We start from the raw sequence: 23,211 nt of genomic DNA on the forward strand, positions 1-23,211 counted from the left end.
AGCAAGGAGAAGAATTTTTTTCAGAGAGGGAGCAATATGTGTAAAGCGATCTAGGCAAGAATACAATTGGCATTTTAAAAGGGTTTGGGCACTCACAGGAAAAAGAAATGGATAAAGTAAAACAATGTAGAGGATAAATTCGAAGAAGTATGTAGGGGGTAGCTCATCAGATCATACTAGGAGTCTATCATTTTTTAAAAAATCTAAATTTGGGGACAGAGGGAGACACATGCAAGCCAAAAGAGGTTTTAAATTAAAAACAACTTAATGTAAAATAGAATGTTTGTTCCAAATATAATGAAAATGCAGAAAATGTATACTAATTTCACTTTAAAAATTATGTTTATTATCTACTCTGACATGATATTATTATCCATATCAGTCAGCTATTTAATTCAACATCACCCGAAACCAACAAATATAAAATATAATTTAAGAGAAGAGACTGTTTTTCAAATACATTTATGCTTTGCAAAATAAATGCTTAAGAATTGTGTGTCAGGCTTAATTTCATCATTTAACATTCAGGATTGAAATTCATACCTAGAATTTGTAAGTGCATTTAACGCCAGAAAGAAAGATAAATATGATCCCTAGTTATTTAATAAGGGACTTGAATAACAGTAAAGAAAAATACTAACATAACTCAAAACTCATGTTCCCTGCTGTCTAGATCATGCCTCTAACCACAAATCTAGTAACAAGGAAATATAATCTACTTGCTTATGACAGAAATGCTTGAACAAGTAATGTCTGTTTCAGTAGGGGACAGAATATCCTGGGTGCAATACTTATAATGTTATGGTGATTTTATCATCAGTTTAGTAAAGACATATTATTTTCAACATGTGGCATAACATACTGTTAGTCACACTGGAGAACAGAATCAGCACCAGGATTTGTGCTCTGGGAGAGCTGTTACAGAAATGCTTAATGCCCCATTCCAAGTTTTGAGCCCTAAACGTTGAAATCCAGGTAGCTGATTTAAAGCATATGACAAAAAATGTGGAATGTTCCTAAGGTATTGGACCATAATTGAAGTAGTGTCTGATTTTTTATTTGCAAGGTATGCAATTCTTAGATATACGCTTTTTTTTTTTTTTTTTTTTTGCTTAAATGTAACAAGGCTGAAACACATTTCTTAGTGGGACAAGGGGACTTAATAATGAAAGAGAACTTTTGAAGAATTAAGAAATTGGTAAATGTTTTTCCCAAGACAAGAAGAACAAAAAATGGTAGAAAAAAACATGGAGGCTTTTAGCAAAAGTAACTAAGTTTCTACCAATATGGATGCTGTGAAAACAATTTATTCTGTCTAGTTTAATTTTGCAGTGCATATTGTTCCATGCAGTTTTGCAGTGTATATGATATACATGGTTAGTTGTATCAGTTGCAAACATCGCATTTTTGAGTAATAAAAATGAAAAATGAAAATATTATAGATTTATCATCCACTAATGACATAAGCAGCAGCAAAGGTGGGGGGGCCAGCATTTTAACTGTAAGAGAGACAAAAAATTTCTACCTGTTTTAACACGTATGAACGGAGGTTATCGTCTTGGAAAGACAACAGAGAGAGGGAGAGAGAAGGAAGGAAGGAGGAAGGAAGGAAGGAAAGAAGGAAGGAAGGAAGGAAGGAAGGAAGGAAGGAAATAAATGAGAAATGCACTGAAAGTTGTAGGCTTACATATAAGAAACTGAATGGCATTTTAATGGCTATGATTTTTTTCCAATATGAAAGTTACATAAATAATCACTATAACATTGGATATATTGTTGTACAGTACATTAAGTACATAAATCTTAATTGATCTATAAGATAATTACTTTTGGTCCATCAGTCAGATCATGTTATGGATGATAAAAATGAAGAATACATAACAAACTATATCTCCCAAAAATAATTTTTCTGGGAAACAATAAAAGACACTTTTACCAGGCAGAAAATAATTTAGTCTTCATATAAAAATGTCTTATGTGTATTACTTTATACTTAATATAAATTGATTCAACTTTCTAGTCACATGTAAATTTCTGCTAACAGTTAAATAATAGCAGTTTATGTTTTTTACACCATTTAACAACTTATAATGTGCTAAACTAAATTTGATTTATGTTTCTCAACATGTTTTGAGCCCCTAAATTGTATATGTGTTATGCTAGGCATAAAGATACAAAGATAAATCATTATCCTTAAGTTTCTCACATCCAGTAAGTGAGAAACCTAAAAAATGCAATTATGAGATAAAACAAGAATTCAGAAAATAAAAGTATAAAAAGCACCTCATGAGCATAAAGAAATTTAGCTCTCTCTGATTGCAAAACACCCATTTTCTGTTCTTGTTTTTTTTTAATCTGTTGAATTGTCTATCAAAAAGGTGGTAAGTTAAAAAAAAGTTATGTGCTAAGTGAGAAAAAAGTTCCAGATATGCATAATTCAACTTATTTTTATAGTTGAATTTTTATAGTTAAATATATAGTAAACTATATATTTACTATATGTGTTTGTTTTTCAGGCATCTGTAATTACAAAAATTTTACAGAAGTCACCTCTCATGCTCCCATCTGTTCCTAACACTGGACATACTGATTCTCAGAAGGGCTCTAGAGCTACACTGGAGTAGATCTTGATTAGTCGAAGTCCAGGCAAGGAGAGATAACACCATATTAATTATTTTAATAGGGAGATATATTAGAAGAAATTGATTAAGAGACAGTGAAAGACTACAAAAAAGTAAAAGTAAAAATCAAAATGGTAGAAATACTAACTACGGGGAGCAGCTGTACCCATGCTGTTGGGGAAATAAAGAGGACTGGCTGCACTTGGCACAAGCTGGAAGCTTGGAAGAGGAGCCGCAGAGCTGCAGCCTGGGCCGATCAGGAAGATTTTGCCCGCTTGTGTTGGTATTCAGAGAGGGTGCCATGAAGCTCATTCTGGGGATTTGAGAACAAGCTGGAAACCAGAACCAATGGCTGCTTACAAAGTGAGAAAGAACAGCATTAAAAACGAAAGGAACAATTCCCTTTATCCATCTTTCACCTGGCAGCCTCCCTGTAATACCCACTATTGTCAAAACCAAACCTAATAGAAAAATCAACTGGTCACAAAGAAATGTACTTTGAAGTGTTCCAGTTCTACAGTGAAAGTGGAAAAAGCGGGTTTGGATCTAATCAAGAGAAAAATGTTTAATAACTCCCTAAAAGTCTGTAAATACTCTGTAAAAATCTTTCACCTGTCATGTGAATCTCTCCACCAATTAGAAAAGTTAACTTGGAAATTTTGTGATTTCTACTACTCATCAAAGAAGGAAATTATTGGTGGGCTACGAAGTAACTAGAAGAACTGTTAATAGTTTTTAAATATTTATTGACTAAATATTTACATAGTGTTCATTATTTAAACAACACGACAAAAGATGTTGAAAATTACATTAATATAGAGGTAGCCTTTATAATATTAATATCTATAATTTTTCAGGGAATATAATAAGTCTCACAAGATAGCAGAGAGCTGTTGCTTACCTGAATTAAAATAGGTCTTGCAATAAACTAATTTGGATTATACTTACAGTAATGTTTATTGCTGCTGTTTTGTTTATTGCTGCTGTTTGTTGTTGTTTTTTAATCCTAGTTTTCCTGGATTAATTGTACTGTCAGTTGCTAACGCTTTTCACCTAAAATAAGACCTGAAGACTTGAATCATTTAATGCATATGTTCTCTTTATTTGTAGAGCATAATAGGGCAAGAAACTTTAAAAGTAAAAAAAGGCCGGGCACGGTGGCTCACGCCTGTAATCCCAACACTTTGGGAGGCCGAGGCGGGCGGATCATGAGGTCAGGAGATCGAGACCACCATTGCTAACACGGTGAAACCCCGTCTCTACTAAAAATACAAAAAAAAGTAGCCAGACTTGGTGTGGCGGGCACCTGTAGTCCCAGCTACTCCGGAGGCTAAGGCGGGAGAATGGCGTGAACCTGGGAGGCGGAGCTTGCAGTGAGCCGAGATCGCGCCACTGCACTCCAGCCTGGGTGACAGAGCGAGACTCCGTCTCCAAAAAAAAAAAAAAAGATAAAAAGAATAACTTATCTATTACAACTTTATCAAATAGACTGCTTGATAAGCAATAGATTTCAGGGATAGATTTTGTAAAAAGAGCAACTAAAAGAATTTTTACAAGTATTTTATATGTCATGTGGATCTCTCCACCAGTAAGAAAAGTTGACTTGGAATTTTTGTGATTTTCTCTACTCAGAAGAAAATTATATATGGGCTATGAAGTAACTGGAAGGACTGTTAATTGAAAACAAAATGGCATTTTCGAAAATATTAGAAGAATTAGGAATTGATTTTCAGTGTTCTAGACTATTTACTAAACTTAAGGCTGCGGATTTTTCTTAACATTTTTGTCATGGATTGGAGAGCTTTGAATTTCTGGGTGTCAAAAAAAATACAGGATATTCCTAATAAAAGTAAAATATATAGATTAAATTCTTTCTTTCTTTCCCTTAAATGCCTAATATTGTTAGTGTGACAAAATATTTAATGTTCCTCTCAATATCTAGAATATCAACTGCTCAGATTTGGTCAAGAATGTACTTTGACTTTTTTTTTCTTTACTAATATTTGGTAAATGTAGTGCTTAAAATAATGAAAGTTAGAATGATAAATTTTCTTTTTAAAAAGACATATCAATTAGCTATTAGATGGCTCTCACTAGGGAAGAAAAAAAATACCTATGGCTACAATTTCTTTAGTATTCCCCTCCTTTGATGGTTAGTTTTATTTGTCAACTTGGCTAGGCCATAGAACCCAAATATTTGGTCAAACATTATTCTGCATATTTCTGTAACAGTGCTTTTATATGAGATTTATGTTTAAGTTGGTAGACTTTGAGTAAAGCTGATTTTCTTCAATAATATGGGTGACCCTCATTCAATCATTTAAATTTTTGAATAGAGCAAAAGACTGACCTTCCCTGAACAAGAAGGAATTTTTCACTTTCTCTGCAACACTAGCTTTTCCTGATTCTCCATCAGACTGTCTTTGGACTTGAACTACAACTCTTTTCTGAATCTCCAGTTGGCCAGGCTCCCCGATCAGATTTTGGACTTACCAAACCCCCACAGTCCTGTGAATCAGATTTCTTGAAGTCATTGTCTTCTCTTTTTCTCTCTGCCTCTCCATATTGATGCACACACCTATTGGTTCTGTTTATCTGGAGAACCCTGACTAATACAGTTCTAATGAATGATTCCATTTATTTTCTAATTTACCAAGACAAGGGGAAAATCTTAGGCTTTTTTATTTTCTCAATTTTTAACAATCCAATCAATTCCAAAATTGTGTAATTTTTAATATCTCCTGAAAATTATTACAAATAATTTATTTCTCTATATCTACTCTACATTTATCATGTATTCTCATAATTCCCAACATTGACATGTGACCTTTCCCTTGTCTAAAATGTGTTTTCAACCTTATTTTACTGATTTTCTGCTATTTGTTCTTCAAGTTTCATTGCAGACATGAATTTCTTAGGAAAGCATCTCCTGATAATCAACAGAGTAAATGATGCTCCTTTATCATCTTTTTTGCCATTCTCCTAATATCTCCACTTTTGCTTGACTGGTAACTTATCTGTGCTTTGGCTCTTTTGTAAGCTGTTAAAAGGATGGAATTCTGCCATGCATCTCCGAACCTTCAAGTTTAACTGGTGTCTGTGACAAAGCACATACTTCCGCATAGGCTGTTTAATGATGGTGGGGAAAGAAATATGGGATATTACATAGATGGATGATAAAGAACATCTAAGTTATTTAGGTATTATTTGAATTGAAACTCTGTGAAGATTTGAATTGTACAGTAGTGAACAGTGTGTTAATATGAGCCCTGTTTTATAGATTCCAATCCCAGCTCCAACATTAACTGTTGATTGTACTCCCTATGTCTCTATTCTCTTCATTGTATGTTAGGTATCATAGTAGTAGGGAACATGTTTTGCAACTCTTAAACTTGAAAATTTATCTATGGTGATTTTTCAAACTATATCATATACTAAGATTAAGCAAAATGTATTAAATATGAGCATTGTTATAAAGGTCTTTGATCTTTTCTGGGTGCATTTCACAGTAAATATGATACAAAATTGAGTGTAGCTGTCTTACTAATGTAGCTATACTTCTGACTCCCTGCATCTATTTGTATCTCTCTATTGTTAGCTTTCTTAGATACACAGTTTTTCTCGAACCCATCATAATATCTCTACCCTCCTGTACCTACTTATGTAGCTTTCTCTGCCTAGGACATTCTCCTCATTATAATACTCAGCACAGTTTATCATAAATATTTGCTTAAAGATTGTAATCTCTAGTAGAGTTAAGCTTTGTAAAGGCCTGTGAATATTTTGTTAAAATATGGGATTATTGAATTTCATACTCTCTATAATACATAATATATATACGCAATGAATATTTTTAAATAAATTCACAAATATATCACCCATTTGAGCAAAATTTTCATGTCCCTAGATATCAGTGTTTGATAAACATAAAAACAATATTTTATGGCTTTTTCCCTCTTTTATGATAGAATGTGATATTAGCAAGACATTTGATGAAATTTACAGCCAGAACATCTTCATTTCTTAGGTTAACAAAAAAAAAAAAACAGAAACAATTTTCTCAATATATTTGGAAATATTTTATCTTGTCATTATAAATATCTTATCTTTGATAAAGAGTACACCTGAAGGATCAGGTGGTTAAAGAAGAACAACATTAAAAAAGTAATTATCGGCCAGACGCTGTGGCTCATGCCTGTAATCCCAGCACTTTGGGAGGCTGAGGCGGGCAGATCACGAGGTCAGGAGATCGAGACCACCCTGGCCAACGTGGTGAAACCCCATCTCTACTAAAATACAAAAAGTTAGCCGGGTGTGGTGGCGTGTGCCTGTAGTCCCAGCTACTGGGGAGGCTGAGGCAGGAGAATTGCTTGAACCTGGGAGGCAGAGGTTGCAGTAAGCTGAGATTATGCCACTGCACTCCAGCCTGGCAACAGAGTGAGACTCCATCTCAAAAAAAAAAAAAAAAAAAGGAATTATCCTGGATGTTATAATGACAAAGATGTGATTCTTCTCATTATTCTAAGAGTTGTCTCTGCCTTTTGGGGATATTTGTAACCTCCACTGAGACAGAGTCCTTGTTACTTCACTTCCTGACTGCTTTTCGAATGCCCTAACATCTTCACTTGTATGTTAGGAATGCATTCAGCCAAGGCTGACCTGCAGTTATGAAGTCAGACTCCAGTCTGACTAGTAGGCACTAGCTTACTCAAATTTCATGTCTATGTTTATCCACCCAAAATTATGTGATAATCAATAAAAACATTCATAACATCCTTATTAGGTTAATGTTAAAATATTTTAACATTGATTTTGAACCTTTAAATGACTTGTTGCAGCACACTACATATAATACCTCTGATAAACTGAATTTTTAAGTTGAATCATATATAAGCAGAAAATTTGGATATAATTTTATGGAGTAGGTATTTAAAAGAATGTAATCTCTTGCTGAATATGTTTATCCTAAATACTGTGCCCCCCATAATGCTAAAAATCATCAATCTTGTTTCTTTTACTGTCAATTGTAAAAGATGATATTGATTTAACAAGGAATGTTAAAATTCAAGAAAAATGACAAAAAGTTCTGATTATAAGAAGTTCTACCATCTTCATATGTATAAGCGTTGTATACAAAGCACGTATACAGGTTTGTTAACATGGTGCCTGGGAGTATTAAACAGATGCACACTGGCAGATGTAACATGAACAGGGTTAAAGGAGAGAAGAAATATCACAGTAGGTATATGTTGAAGAGAAGTTATGTCAAGAAATGGTGTATAAAAGTAGAGTTACGTGACTTCTGAATCCAGCCATCTTTCAGAAGTCTGATTGCAGAAGAATAGAAACTCTTACACATTTTTAACATAATTCATAGAAAATAACAAGTAACAAGGGATATAAGACAAATTGTTTTCTGCATGTCAAGTAGTGTTCACAGGACTGAAGAGTACATTTTTACTATGTACAATTCCTGATAGGTTGTTTACAATTTCACTCATTTGCTTCTCACTCAAAAAATGTTATTAGAATCTGAGTATAAAAAATATTTTCTTATGGAATAATAGTAAATAAATTTGAATTCATATTTGAATAATAAATTTTAAAATCTAATTCATTTTTGACATTATAACCATAGTAATAGGAAAAATTCATAACATGGTCTTTTGAGGTAAAATCAATAATAATGGTAATCATTATTTTCATCCTCATCACCTCTGTGACAGAGTTTCTCAATCTGGGCTCTACTGATACTTTTTTCTCATTATTATTTTATAAGTTGCGGTATCTGGCTATCTTGTGCGTTATAGGATGTTTAGCAACCTCCCTACCTTCTATCCACTTAGATACTAAAAGCATGATCTCTTCCCATTATGACAATCAAATTATCTGCAGACATTGCTAAAAGTCACCTGAAGGTGCCAAATTAATCTTGGCTGAGGGTACCACTGCTCTAGAGAAAGCTTCCTGGAAGCTCTGAAATTGTTTCTCAAAACTATCTCTATCTGACACTATTAAAACTTTACCCAACGTCTCCAACAACTTCTACAACTTTGGTCCCACTAATACGAAGAAAAGCACTTTTTCCAAATCAGTTCTTCAGATTTGAGGAGAGCCATTATCACCATATTTGAAATTGTTTCTTATGTTAAAAAGCCATTGCTATGTATGCTGCCATTTATTTATTTCATACTATTCTTACATCAGAAATTGAAAAAGAAAATAACTTTTCAAATATATTTCAAATTTTTATATTGACTTGAAATCAGAATATTTTACTGGATAATTTTGACCTAAGAACACAATTTTTCTCATACCATTCTTTATAATTATAAAATATTGGCCAGGCACGGTGGCTCACACCTATAATCCCACCATGTTGGGAGGCCGAGGCAAGTGGATCACTTGAGGTCAGGAGTTCAAGATCGGCCTGGCCAACATGGAGAAATCCCTTCTCTACTAAAAATACAAAAGTGGTGGGTGCCTGTAATCCCAGCTACTTGGGAGGCTGAGGCAGGAGTATTGCTTGAACCCGGGAGGCAGAGGTTACAGTGAGCTGAGATTTTTCAACTGCACTCCAACCTGGGCAACAGAGTGAGACTCTGCCTCAAAACTTATATATACACATACATATACACACATATGCATATATATACATAATTTATATATATAAATTATATCTTTTTATAATTTAACCTGATTTAATTAGAATTTAATGTATTCTTATATTTTGAACATATGAGCTTACACTATTAGTTTATGCCACATTTGATTGGAAGCTCTAGGGAAGCCATGAAACTAATTGAACAAAAGTTACCATACAGAGCAACATGGAAGATTACTATATTTTAATTTTTTATGGTAATATACTCTATCAATGATGGTGCTCCTCCTCCCTTATCAGCCACAAAAGATTCAAATGAGCTGCCCACCTCTGATTTTGGAGGTGGACATTTCAACAGATTTACCTCTGCTAAAGGGTATCATATATGAGGTGCAATTAGAGCAAATGGAAGGTTCATTGATCTCTGCCTGAGTGGGTCAGGAAAGATACAATGGAGCTGAATTTGGTTGAATGAATAAGAATGCATCAATGACAGATTGTTAATGACCCATTAACTTATTCACACCAGAAAAAAACATATTGCATAATGACATAATCAATATGTTTCTGAATTACTGAAATATGTTCTGGTAGGCATTGCTCCAAAGAAGAGCAAGTGATCATAATTCATTTGCTTTATTTGGATTCCCCAATATCAAAATGTCTACATTGAAAAAACAGTTAGTGATCAAGATGCATTAGAAAGTCTCTTTATCAAATTTCAGCCATTTTCCAATGCTTCTGCCAACATGTTAACTGATTTTTATATGGAGGTGGATACTGGTGGTGGAAGATTCCTCCAGAATGTCTCAACATTTCTGCAATCACTTCCTCCCAGCTGAACAAAATGTTTAAGGTTAGTTGCTTGGGTTTTCTCCTGTTAATGCCAGTTGCTCTTGTTTTTACATTCACATACATTAGTTAACTATTTTATAAACAAATTACCATATAAAATAATAATTTTGTCTATGAAGACCTTGAAAAACAATAAAGGGAAATTACTAAAGCCTCTTGGTGGCTATGAGTGGATGAGATGACTGTAAAAGGGTGGCAGCTTGTAAAAGACTAAAAGGATTGTAGGATCAGATTGTTTGCCATAAATTTATGTTCATTCTCAGTTTTTTAGAATAAAATATGAAATTTCTGAGTATGACTTATGCAAAATTAACCACTCAAAACTCCAACTTATGCATGTAAGAGAAACTCATACATAAAAAGTCTTTGGTACCACTTTTAAAATTAGAGAAGAGAATGAACACTATACACTTTAAATAAACAAAAATAATGATTAAGCATCACCTTTTAAGTTTCAATTACAATTATATTTTTTATTAACTTACCTGTTCTTGAGTGAAAATCTTCAGTTAAAACATGCTTCTATTTTATATGTTTGTTACCTATTGTGATTTTCAAGGTATAAATGGTATACAAATAATGAAATTTGACATGATGCTGTAGAATTCTAGAAGGTTTTCTGAAAATACTGAGAAATAATAATTTTGTGGACTTTCAGGTTTGGTTGGATCACTTAATGTGAAATCCCATCCAATGTTTCAATAGGATCTGTAGACAGCTCGCCTGCCTCTTTAAAAGTCATTTATTTTTGTGTGTTTAGATTAGTAGTATATATATTTTTTGGAAAATTTAGATGAAATACAATAATATGAAGGCTTTACATTAGGGTACCCTACAAATGTAAACAGTAGCTCAGTTTCTTTAAAAGAATAGACTCTAATAACTGTAACCCCTAACTAGAAGTACTAGAAAATTTTTTGTATATTTAAGACAGTTGAATAATCATTTTCATTGTAATGCTATTGACTATTATCAGGCTATGCAACCTGAGAATTATATTTTAATAATGATTTTTTAGTTTTGTTACTGATTGAATTGTTATCATTAGGAAATTCAGTTCATAAGAATGAACATAGCTTTTCCCTTGAAGTCATTTGAATTAATGATGCACTGTGAATTATTGAAACAGGTGTTTGTTTTTATAACTTAATTTTCCAAAAGGGGGAAGTACAAATAATCATCACAAAATAACAACCTGTGATGGCCTTACACAGCTGTATTTCTCCCATTTTCAAGGGCATTGGGAGCCATTCTTTTATTTCTGACCATCTGCAAACCCCACTTAAGGTCATAAGCAAGTGTTACGCATTCTCTGGCAAAATATCTTTCTTTCAAGAAACAGTAATTAAGTTAGGATTAAGAAAGTAAGAAGAAAATACTTATAAGGGCTCTTTACACCCACCTGATTTGTACAATGAGAAATTTTATAAAAACATGAAAAAATTCTCCAAGAATAAGTTGTTTTTTGTCTTCAAGGCCCTTCAAATGTAGTTACCATTAGAAGTTTTTGTTCTGATTTGTTTTACAGGAATGTTACCAGAGCTGTTATTAAGAAGGGAAATATAGAGCTGCACCGGTAAAGAGTAGAAAAGGTCGCTCTTTTTCCGATTTGCCATTATTTATAACATGGCAAGGATCCAAGGTTGAAGAGTACTGTGAAGGCTGTGGACATCCAGCTTGCTGTGAAATCCTTCTCTGATCTTAGGTGAAACATCGTTTCTTCACTTATCTTTACCCAGACATTTCATAATTTGGTTTCTCATTTTAAACTCACATTTCTTGAAATACATTGTAAAGATGTTGTTTTATATTATTGTATAATTTAGTTTATGAACATGTAGAGAAGTTTTCTCTACTTTTAATCTCCTGAGAACACGAGAATTAAATAGTTATTTTTAAATGATTAAGGCTATTAAAGATTAATATAAAATCTACCATAACACCAAATCTTATTTTAGCCAATAACTGCCATTTGCTTTTCTGAATCCATAGTTGCATTAAAAGCAGTTGTTGGTGAATTCAAATTTCACCCTCTTTCCTTTTATTACTTCACTTACTGAGGTGTGTGTAGAAAGATAATGAAGTTTTTATTGTAACTGGAAGCTAAATCATGAGCCATACAATAAAGATTTTTTTGGAAAAAAGTAACTAAATCAACATTGTTATTTTAATGCAATTATATTATTGCAAAAAAAATTCCACTATATTCTTATGTTCTTATTTTAATAAATTATACATTTTTTCTGCTCTCCTGCACTTGAAACCTTTAGCTTCTGTAATGATTAATTTTATGTGTCTTCTTGGAGGGTGTTTTCGGATGAGATTAACATTTAAATTGGTAGACTTTGTATAAAGCGATTGCTCTTCATAATATAGGTAGAACTCATCCAATCAGTTAAACCCCTGACTAAAACAAAAAGACAGATCTTCCCAATCCAGAGAGAATTCTCCAAGAGACGCTTATGAAGGACAACAGCTGAGACATTAGCATTTCTCATCCTCCTGCTGACCCACATTACAGACTTTGCTTTACAGTGTTGGAGCTTTCTGCTGAGATATCCACAAGCTCAGAGATTCTTTCCTTAGCATTGTCCAGTCTACTAATAATCACATCAAAGCACTCTTCATTTCTACTAGTGATTTTTTTTCTCTAGCATTTCTTTATTGTTCATTCTTACAATTTCCATCTCTCGGCTTAGATTGTCCATCTGTTTTTGCATGCTGTCTACTTTATTCAGTAACATATTAACAATACTTGGTTTGAATTACCAGCATGACAATTCCAACATTCCTATGATATCTGAGTCTAGTTCTGGTGCTTGCACTGTCTTCAAACTTTGGTTTTTGCCTTTTAGCATGTCCTGGAATTGTGTGTGTGTGTGTGAGTGTGTGTATGTGCGTGTGTATGTGTGTGTGTGTGATGCTAGACATGATGTACAGGGAAAAGGGGAGTGCTGTAAATAGTCCTTTAGTAAGTAATGTGGTGGTAAGGTCTCGGGGAAGGGCAAGCATTCTATAGTTCTATGTTTAGGTCTCAGTCTCTTATTGACCCTGTGCTGCTGCTTCTCAGTTCTTCTGTTTCCCAAGTGGAGGGTGGGAAAGAACAGCTAGAGTGGGCTGGATTTGAAGATTTCCCTTCCCCCCAGGTCAGATAGACTCTGATAAAAACCCTAGCAAGATAAGCTTTGGTTAGTTTCTCCTGAGGGCAGACCTTGTAAAAAAGAACAGAATGTTCTGGCATATTTCGAACTGGTTTCTTTTTCCTTCTATCTGTTAGAAGCACATGAAGAATTTTCTTTGATATTCATTGTGGGAAACTGGTAGAGCTCCAGGAGGTAAAACTCAAAAAGATGTACTCAACGGCATCACCGGACCCCCTGAGTTTTTCTCTCTTGTCTGCACTGAACGTCTAGGCAGTCATCAATTACATTTAGGTTTCTCTACCCCAGCACTGGTTCCCAAGGAATTTTGTGCTTGTGGGTTTCTGCTCTGTCAGGTTGTGATTCTCTGTATGTCTCTGTTGAACTCTCTAATTATGGGGCAGCAGTTTTTCCTTTGACCTCCAAGTCTCTTATATTTATAAGAAAAGCTGTTGCTTTTTTTCAGTTTGTTCAGCATTTTACTTGTTAGGATGAAATAGCTACTTCCAAGCTTCTTAAATACTGGACCAGAAATTGCCTACATTAGACTTTGGAATTGCTGGCCTCCATAGTCACATGAGCCAATTCCTTATAATACATTTTTTTCTGGGTTGGTGTGGTGGCTCATGCCTGTAATTTCAGCGTTTTGGGAGGCTGAAGCAGGTGGATCACTTGAGGTCAGGAGTTCAAGACCAGCCTGGTCAACATGACTAAACCCTATCTCTACTAAAAATACAAAGAAATTAGCTGGGCGTGATGGTGCACACCTGTAGTCCTAGCTATTTGGGAGGCTGAGGCAGGAGAATTGTTTGAACCCAGTAGGCAGAGGTTGCAGTGAGCCGAGATCACACCACTGCACTCCAGCCCAGGCAACAGAAGAGTGAGACTCCATCTCAAATAAATAAATAAATTTATATAAATATGTTATATGTAAAACATAAATAAATATATTTTATATATATGTTATGTTTGTTCAGTTTTATATTGAGTCTACTTCTCTATAAAAAACTTTTTTTAATTTAAAAGACATTTGAATTTGAACTTTTTATAATAATGTTAATTCTTTCAGTTATACAGTAGAATTGAAATGGAGCCAATATACTAACTTCGTCCAACATTTCAGCTCTTTAAATTTTATATCAAGGAGAACTCAAAGTTTATTACTTATTATCCTTAAAATACAATACTGCTTCTAACAAAGTAGAAAAATCATTGCTTCCAAAAACTGGGCCACTGCCATTTTGATAGTGATGACTATGTTATGGTTTTTCCTTTCTCTATTATACAAACAGATCTTTTCCACTCAAGAAATTACCAAATCTATTAGGATTTTCAGTAGTGTGTTTAATATAACAGTTTGTATACTCCATATTATTTTGCTCAATTTTGCAATTATTAACATACAGATACCAATTCTGATCCTTCTCTTTGAGAAAACTGCTATGAAATTTTAATCAAAAGCTATTTAACCTGATTTTGTCATTGTCTGTTTATATCATCTTTCAAATATAAGCACTATTAAGACTATATGCTCCATTCACTACAACTTTAAAGGTGTCTTTTCTTGCATGGTGGACACCTTAGTGTTTTGGTGCAGTAAGTCCCAGGAGTTGCTGCCAATGTGTTACAGTTTCTTTTTTTATGAAGCTAAACGAAAAAGTTAATGGTGACATAGTAAATTCTTTATGTATTTAAAGTGTTACATCTTGGAAGTCTTATTCTGAGATCATGACTTTCCTACTCTTTAGTGGTGAATTATATAGAAGATTGTATATTAGATTTGAGAGGCTGCTCTTTGTTTTGCCCCATTTCAAACATTTGCTTTGCAAAAAATAAAAAGTTGTACTTCATATATTAGAATATCTTTTTGAAAAAAACTTTTTATTGTTCTATTTTGTAAAATTGAAAAGTATGGAGATAACTCATTTGAAATATACATTGTTTATATTTTAATATTAAACTTTAAAATGTGTTTGAAATTTAAAATGATTTTATCAAATAAAGTAGCCGGCAATATAAACTCCAAACCAAATCGAACTTTTTGAAAATGCTATTTTCAAAAAATTTTTAAACTGCAAGGATTGATGCTATTATCTGCCATCTTGACACAAACTAGCATAACTCTCTGAGTTGTGCATGTGTTGGCTCTGATGCTTTTGAAAAAATTACATAAAAGTCCTTCTCCATATCAAGGAACCATAGTCTGTTGAAAAGAGCTAAAGTTAATGAATTAATAATTGCATAGGGGCCGTGAATTATAAAACTGATTTCTGAATTCAGGTTACATGTAGAGTTAAAGAAAAAACAAACACAAATAGAAATTTAAGTGCAGTAGTCCCCCTTTATCCAAAGTTTCACTTTCTATAGTTTCAGTGACATACAGAAAGTTACTACAGAAAAATTTTGAACCACTGCCTGAAAATATTAAAAGGAAAATTCCAGGAATAAACAATTCATACGTTTTAAATTGAGTGCCCTTCGGAGTAGCGTCACGAAATCCTGCACTATCCCTCTTGGGCTGTGAATTACTCCTTTGTCCAGTTTATCCACACTGTATGCACTACCCATCCATTAGTCACTTAACAGCCATCTTAGTTACCAGATTGAAAAAGCCACGTATATATAGATAGATAGATAGATAGATAGATAGATGGGTATATCTATATCTATATCTATATATATGGCTTCCTACTATCCAGGGTTTCAGCCATCCATGGGAGGTCTTGGAATACATACACCGAGAGAGATAAGGACTACTGTTAATTTTTTAATAGTTCTTCTTTCTATTAAGTAACTGGAATGTGCCAAGCAGCCAGACAACTTGGCACTTGTTACCTTCAACCTCAAATGACCAAGACAAATAGATATTATTATCCCACATTTAACAGTTGGAAAATTTGAAACTCTGGAGATTAATTAATTTCCTGCACTATAACATAGCTAAGATATGACAAAGAAAAGATTCCACATAGGACCACAAAGCTTCAAATGTAATGATTCTTAGAGACATCAATTTTAAAAATTTTGAGTTTGTATCAGTAGTCTACTTCAAGTGTTTTAGAATTTTGTCATTTATATCTGAAAATATATTAATATGATTAATATATTTTGTAATTCCCCAACCCTTGCTAATATAAGTTGTTTTATGTGACAAAATAGTAAATGCTTCTACTCCTGCTATCACTATTTCTGGGGTAATCACATAGAATATAAAAAGTAATCAAATCATAAACATTGTGTTCATATTGACTGATTACATTTGGATTAAGAAAACTTTATGCCTAATTCTGGAATTTTTTACATGTCATAATTGAGAGAAAACAATATTTCATAATCAGTGCTAATATTGCATATATGAGTATTCCTTGGGGGTTTTTTTGGCTGTGCACTTTTTTCTGTTTATTTCTCATTTATTTGGCCGACATTTTTATTTTTATATTCCAGTTCTGATATTTCTGATTCATCAATCATGTCTCATTTCTTCTACTTACATTTCGTAGATATCTAGAGTGCTGTTTAATAGCAATTGATATGTGTATTTGATAATTACCTCTAGCTTATCTCTATTAATTACTAAATGGGATATTGGGAAAGATACTTGATTCATAAAGCACTCAATCTCATCAATAAATGGAGAAAATCAAAGTACTTATTTCATAAGGCTCTTATGAGAACTAAATTAGAAAATATATTTAGAGGTTAGTTCAGTCTGTGGCACATTCTGTTTAATGTATGTTAGCAATACTCAGTTGTTGCTGTATTGTGGCACTCAGTGCTTAATATGTAACAGCAATTGTTTTGTTCCATGGTAATTTGTAGATCTCTTTCAAGATCATTGCAAGACACTATACTTACCAGGGCTGATGCACATGGCCACTCAAACTTTACAGTGTGAAAGTCTAGGAAACATCTTTCACATAGATTTTAATATGGATGATGCTGACTGAAGTAGTACAATGCAATGGTCCCTGAATCTAGTCAGCTTGCAACAGAATAAAATCAGAAACATTTCAACTCTATATTATATTTTCCCTCTAAGTCACTCATACCTAACATGACAGTGTTAGTTGCCTATTCAGATAGCATTTCTTTTTTTTTCTTGCCAAAAATAATCTAGATGTAATTCAGGTATGTCTGAAGGTGCTATGTTCAGGAAAAATGGGCCTCTTCCTAGTCACACAGGATGAGTGATGGTTGAACTAAATGAAGTACAACAATCTTATTCCCCTGTGTCAGTAATAGATTTAAGGGGATTGACAAGTGACGCAGTTCTGGCCTATGATATATTAGCCTGTTAGGCTGGGTGGTCTGATGGAAAATGTTTTCTACTGTGACTAAAAAATGTGTAGAGAGACACTCTCCTTTTCTTTGTTTGGATGAAGTTATGTAAGCAAGAGTGTCCTGCAGATGAAGTAGCCATAGTATTTTATTTTTACCTGTTTAGAACTATTATTATTTACGTATTTTTATTTATAAATGACACATAATTGTCCATATTTATGGGACACAATACAATGGTTCAGTGCATGTATACATTGCATAATGATCAAATGGGGTAATTACCATATCCATCACTTTAAACATCATTTCCCTGTGGTGACAATATTCAAAACCTTCTCTTCCAGCTACATTGAAATATATAATACATTGTTGTTTGCTAGTATTGTTACCCTACTGTATAATAGACCACCAAAACTTATTCTTCCTAATTGTGACAGTTTACCCATTGAACAACTTTTCACTGTTCCCCGTCCCCACCCCTCTCCGGCCTCTGGCAACCGCAACTCTATTCTCTACTTCTATGAAATCAACTTTTAAATTTCCACATGAGTGAGATTATATGGTATTTGTCCTTCTATGCTTGGCTTATTTCACTTAACATAATGTCCTCTAGTTTTATCCATGTTGCTGCAAAAAGCAGAATTCCATTCTGTTTTATGGCTGAATAATATTCCGTTGCATATATAGACCACATTTTCTTTATCCATTGATCTGTAATGGGCATTTAGATTGATTCCATATTTTGGCTATCATGAATAGTCAAGTAGTAATAAATAAATAGTAATAAACTTTGGTGTACAGATGTCTCTTTGACATCTTGTTCTCATTTCCTTTGGATATATACCCAGTAATAGGACTGCTGAATTGTATGGTGGTTCTATTTTTATTTTTTTTAGAAACCTCCATATAGCTTTTTATAATGGCTGTATTAATTTACATTCCCTCCAAGAGTGTATAAGGGGACCCTTTTATCCATGTCCTTACCAGCATTTTTTACTTTTGTCTTTTTGATCATAGCCATTCTAACTAAGATGAGGGGTAATGGCATTGTAATTTTAATATGCATTTCTCTGATGATTACTAATGTTCAGCATTTTTTCATGTATCTGCTGACCTCTTGTGTATCTTCTTTAGGAAAATGTCTATTCAGGTTTTTAGCCAATTTGTCAATCAGGTTTTTGGGTTTATTTATTTATTTATTTATTTTGCTCTTAAGTTGTTTGAGTTCCTAATATACTCTGGATATTAACCCCTTGTCAGATGCATAGTTTGCAAATACTGTCTTCCATTTCGTAGGCTTTCTTCACTTTATGGTTTTCTTTGCGGTGCATAAACCTTCACCAATCTGGATGTAGAAGGAACACACTTCAACACAATAAAGGCCATATACAACAAACCCACAGCTAACATCATACTGAAGTAGCCATTTTAATCATGAGCCAGCAAGCCAGTGGATAAAATAAGAGATTTGGGGCCTGGCTAAATGCCAGCGTAGATAATCCAAATGTACTGAATGAAATTATTCAGAAGTAGTAGCATCTATTTTCCATTTACTGTTATCCACAGTTTTGGTTGAGCTTTCTATTAATTGCATGTGAAAACATTCTGATACATTTAATTCATCTGACTTGTCTTTTTATTGACAAGGTGACTTTTAATCCTGTTTTTGATTCTTCTCTCAGTATGGTTTTATTAGAGGGAACATATTCTCTGTCTCTCTTCTTCTAACTCTGTCATTTTAATTACTACATATTTTCAGTGCAAAAACCAGATACACTTTTAAACAATTATATGTATTTAATCTCCACATTACCTGTCATTTATTTACTCATCTGTGAAATGGAGATAGTATATGCCTCCAAGGGTTACTGTGAAGACTCTCCAGGAAAATTACAGACATATTCTAATCCTTTAGTGAATTGTCTTTTAGTCTTCCAGTTGGTGAAAATATATATTAGCTTTAAAAGATTTTTTTAAAATTTTATATACTAAAATAAATCTTGACTAAAGGGCTTTCATAAACTACAAGCACTTAGAAATGAACAAATGTTATCTGCTGCATATAATTTGCCAAATACCATCGTAATCCTGACTTATCAGTAGTACATGTTCAGTGTATTATGTACACTGATCATTTGTAGAGTAGAGAAATTCAAAGAAAATAAATATTTATAAGCCCCGGCTCTATTATGATACAAATAATAAATTTCAATTATGTCTATAGTCATAAATTTTTGTGATATTTCTTCAATTCTAGGGAAAATTAATGGTTTTTCAGAAAACAACTAACTTAACCCAATTTCTCTAGAAAAATGGGTATTTTATTCTGAGATTCACCTTGGAGGTATATTGGCTGGTGATGGTTGTTTTAATGGCAATATATTATCACATAAAGCTTATCATATTCCCCACAGGCGACTTTTTCTCTGTGTTTTTGACTTTCAGAGAATATGAACAAAATTTATGAGAGTTTTTTACCTTATTGTGAGAAAATAATTCTTTATTTATAGAAAAAAAGGCACTTTAGATATTGGCAATACAGTGATGTACTGAGAAAGCAATTCAAGTGGCTCCATGAAACCTGTTTCATATCCTAGTCATTCTTTTTGTTCCCCCAGAACAAGATGATGTAAAGAATGAATGAAGGAGGTATGACAATATTTATAGTGTCTGCTGTGAGGCAAGCATTTTAGCTGATGTTCAGAGTAGATCATCTCATTGTAAGCCTCACTCATCGAATCAATCAAATGAGTGGATATAATTCAACTTTTATTAATAAATGGGAGGTTTGGGGTTCAAAGAGCCATAAATAATGATGGCATGACCATGTGGCTTAGTTTATTAAATATGATATTTCACAACATAGAGAGTCCTGTTTTTTAAGTTTCTGGCACCAACATTTCAATTTCTCTACTTTTTAACAGCTATCTCATAAAGTGTATAATGTGTTATCATTTAACTGTAGGCACCTACTTGGCAAACCAAACACCAAACTTTCAGGTAACTCACCTTCAAATGCCTTTTGGTGTTTGTTAACAGTTTTATTATAGTATATTAGTAACATTGTATATTTATATTGTGCTTAGAGTTTATATTCCACTTTCACAAAACTCTTCTTTCATATTTCTGCTAATTATTATAGTAAGTTACTGCCATTTTATAATGAGAAAACTAAGGTTCATGTAAGACACTGTAATTTATGCTGAACTGTTATTAACCTTTACCTTTCTGCCAAGATGGAAGTAAGTTAATTTCTCACAGATACTAGCATGCTATTTTAAATATATACAATTATAACACATTAGCAATAGCATTCCAACAAAAATACATTTATTGAGCACATTTTATGTGCCAGACCATATGCAGTACTTCTATTATGCCTTTAATCTTCACAGTAATTCTGTAAGTTAAATCCCACTGTTATATTCTCTATATGTTTCTTAATATTATACTCATTGATGAGGGTAAAGTGAACTCTCTCAAGATCCAGTAAGTAGCAGAACTAAGAGTCAAGAACAGCATTTGAGTCTAGAACTTCCAAATTCAGAAATATCACACTATTTTGTTTCAAGTTTTATCATTTGGCCAGTAGACCAACAACTATTTAAATGAAAAACATAGTTTTTAATACTTATGTTTTCAGTGCCTAGCCTATTCCTTGGGTTTTAATAGGTTGTATTAAATGTTTTCAAAGAAAATAGTCTGTTATGATATATTTTTTAAGCCTTGCAATACATTGAAATTGAATTGGTAATTAAGAATATAAACTGCATGACATCTTATTGACCTGTTTAGTATATCCTACATGTTCAGAACAGTGCATCACATTTGACAGATATTCATTGAATAATCATTGAATGGTTGATCTTAATTTACTATAATAGGAAAAATATAAGGATGTAATATTGAGTAATATTGGATTGAGGCAGAAAGGGAAACTAAAATTTGGAGAAGATAATTCAAAAGTTGGAGTAGAGAAATGAGAGATGTGAGCTGGAAAGTGCACACTCCAATAAACTCAAATTCTCATTCAGAGTTTTCAAAAAGCATTCAGTGAAGAGATCACAGGGGAGCACTCCACATGACAGAAACCATGCCATATAAACAGCCATCAAATGGGATGTTTTACTGAAAGAAAATAAGTTTTCAGTATTTATGGGTACTGAAAAAAATTGAACTTTAATATTTCACATTGACTATACAAAATACAGTCATTTTGTATTTGGCATACCTTCTGTGTACACCATATTTTCTTTACTTAAATCTCTTAATTGTGTTACCAAATTACTTTTCACAGATTTAAGGATTTTGAAAGAATTGTAAAATATGGCAAAAATAGGCATGAACCATGGCAGAATTATAATAACATGTAAAATACCTAATTTTTCTTGGAAAAGTTGAGCTGTGGGCTGTATAATATGTTTTGGGAAAATATTTGCTTCCAATTAATTTATCAGCCATGTCAAATAGGACAGGATACCTTCTTAATGTATAAAATTATCAAGTTGGAGTATATCATTTTCCCATGGTTTTGCCTCTGAAAAAACTATTAAGTGCTCCTTTTTTTGTAAGAGTGTTTAAAAATATTAAAACACACAGTGAAACTACAATTGCTTAAAATTATTTAACTATTAAATATTACTAAAGAAATCATGATGCTAAATTTAGGATACCCATCATAAGATGTGAAGTATAAAAACTGTACCATAAAAGAAAAAATAATCAAAATAGAGAATAAATAAACTACTAGCTATTTTTAAAAATAATTTGTATATATTTTTGAAAAATTAAGTAAATTTTTTAAAAGAAGAAAAAAGCACTGATTATTTTATGTAAAAAAGTCGACATTTGAAATACAATTTTTAAGCTATAGTTACACATAGAAAAATACAGATTTAATATAAAGCAATATCTTTTTGTTATTAACTAAATTCAAATCATATATTTTTATGTTTTAAATAATCTTGGTTGACTTTAAATCTCTATGATGATGCTAATATAAATATTGAAACACTTTATATATGTGTGTGTAACACAATTGATATTAAAACAAAATTATAAAAGCATGAAGTAATAGACACATCTAAACTTATTCCTGTACTCAGTTCATTATCATCTTCCTAAATATGAACTCTATTAGATTTATCTTATAACTAAAAAATATAGGGATACATATTCATTTTAATTCAATTAATCAGGTCATTTGACATTTCAAAAATAGCATAGCTTCAGAATACAGAATATGCAGAGTATTTTCATATATATAAGAAAATACATATATATAATCATTAAAGCTGGGTGTTTCTGTCTGATCGTAGCTAGTGGCTGAATTTTATTGTTTTTTTCCAAAAGAAATCAAAGAAATAAAAATATTTTGGGGCATGTCTGAGACATACTTAAGCCTTGGATGTAAGTTATAAGATAGTCATATTTTTGGAAACCAATATTTGAACTCATTATGCAACACAATATCTGACAAGTAGTCTGAAAATGTGATTACATACCTGGGCGGTTCTGTAAAATACACTCATTTATTGAATTTCTACCACATGCTTATTACCATAATAAAATATTTCAACACTGAATGAGAGACATTTTCTATAGACAAAGATCTTAGTGGCAAGATATTAGTATAAAAGATAATTAAATTGCAGCTTAATGAATGTTATAAAAAGGAGGATAGAGGAAGTTTATGAAAGATACTGAGGCA

This window comes from Pan paniscus, chromosome 14 (assembly GCF_029289425.2).
Source record: "Pan paniscus chromosome 14, NHGRI_mPanPan1-v2.0_pri, whole genome shotgun sequence".
Taxonomy (NCBI): Eukaryota; Metazoa; Chordata; class Mammalia; order Primates; family Hominidae; genus Pan; species Pan paniscus.